We start from the raw sequence: 1,701 nt of genomic DNA, 5'->3' as shown, positions 1-1,701 counted from the left end.
ATTAAGGATTCTTCACCTGGTTTGGACATCACAGACAAACAAGAGTGGCGCGTAGACCACGCGTGGAAAATCGTGCAAGTGTTACACCAACGTACGCCACTAATACAGATGAACATTCAAACGAAAGACTGCACGCACCCTTTTCGATGAACATTTTTTTTCCTTTTTGTCACCGCTAGCAGGGAGGGCGTAGTCATCTCCACATCACACCTCCACTACCTGAACCGCATGAACAGCATAGTGTATCAGTATTAATGAGCACTAACAGACAATACTCCCAAGGAAAGTATAGGGGATGTTATTAGTAGTAAATGTAAGGTAAATGATTAGAAAGAAAAGTGGACGAAAAGATAACTTGCCGCGGGCAGGGACCGAACCTGCCACCTTCGAATAACCCGTCCGATGCTCTACCAGCTGAACTACCGCGGCGGCCATCCCATGACTCGCCGTCATGGCTACTGGCGGCACTGACTGACGCTCCCACGTTTAAATGCACATATATACCTTATGAAGTGAACGGGGGGATGGCCGCTGCGGTAGCTCAGCTGGTAGAGTATCGAACGCGTTATTCGAAGGTCGCAGGTTCGGTCCCTTCCCGCGGCAAGTTATCTTTTCGTCCACATTTCTTTCTTCACATTTACCTTACATTTACTAGTAATAACATCCCCTATACTTTCCTTGACATTATTGTCTATTAGTGCTCATTAATATTGTGTATAACAAAGAAAAACGAGCCCTTAAAATGAACACATCTTCCTCCATTCATAGTGTACCAGAGTGGCATTAAAGTCAACAAGAGTGTATACTTTTTCGGGAATGCAAACACTGCTTCAAGCGAATGCCTCTGATCACCAGCATGTTTGATCCGAACAGGTGCGGCCTAACCGGTTTCCTCTTCCGACTATCGCACTCCGTTTATAGAATCCGTCTTTACGATCACCGCACTCCGTCTATAGAAGCGGTCCTCACATTCGACCTCATGTTACAGAGCTGGTCTGATCTTTCGTCGTTGTCATTTGAAGTGGTCATTCGCCCGCAGGGCTGGAAGTCGTGATCCAGCGGATGAAAATATATTGGCGCCAACAGTGGATGGAAGTATACTGGCTTTCGTACACGGCTATTGTTTTCAAGCATGCTTACTTACCGCAGCGTTATTGAATCTGCATTCCGCGCTAAGTCTACGCAAACGCAGCGAAATATACAGCCGAACACTGCACGCGTACAACACCGATGAGGAACAGTCGGACGGCGTCCGCTCGCGAACTGAAAGCATTCATGCAGAATTCACGCGAGTCTCTTCACCCAAGGGAAGGGGGGGGGGGGGTAAGCAACTTTTTTTGTCGTCTTCCGCGCGCTTTTTAGGTTTCTTTCGAAGGCTGTCGAGGCAATGTGTATTCTTAGTTCCTTCGAGCCTCGCGGTGACCTTCCGACAGGCCCGTGGGCGCAACTCGAGACGAATGTTGTCGTAGCGCGTCAAGGAGATCATTCGATGCGTCCTGCGTTTGCACTGCCTCGGTCACGGTGCGCGCCAAGTGGAGCCGTCGATGCGTCCCGCCTTGGGTCAGCCGCCAGAGAGGACAGCGAGCAGGGCGCCCCGAGGGCTTGTCGCGAGCGCTGTGCGTGAAGTCCGTCGCGTGTCGATTAACATTAGCGCGACACGCAAGGCGACAGCGCGGACACGGGTCCTGCTCGCCACAAGTC

The 1,701-nt window shown here is 50.4% G+C and overlaps 1 non-coding gene across 1 annotated transcript; it reads right to left on the bottom strand.

Moving 5' to 3' along the window:
- Positions 1–356: 356 nt before the first annotated feature.
- Trnat-ggu (transfer RNA threonine (anticodon GGU)) lies at positions 357–429 on the bottom strand. The gene has a single exon. It is a non-coding gene; the product is annotated as a tRNA-Thr (tRNA).
- Between the last annotated feature and the right edge of the window lie 1,272 nt (positions 430–1,701).

This window comes from Rhipicephalus sanguineus, chromosome 1 (genome assembly GCF_013339695.2).
Source record: "Rhipicephalus sanguineus isolate Rsan-2018 chromosome 1, BIME_Rsan_1.4, whole genome shotgun sequence".
NCBI lineage: Eukaryota > Metazoa > Arthropoda > Arachnida > Ixodida > Ixodidae > Rhipicephalus > Rhipicephalus sanguineus.
This window is presented reverse-complemented; position numbering and strand designations above follow the sequence as displayed.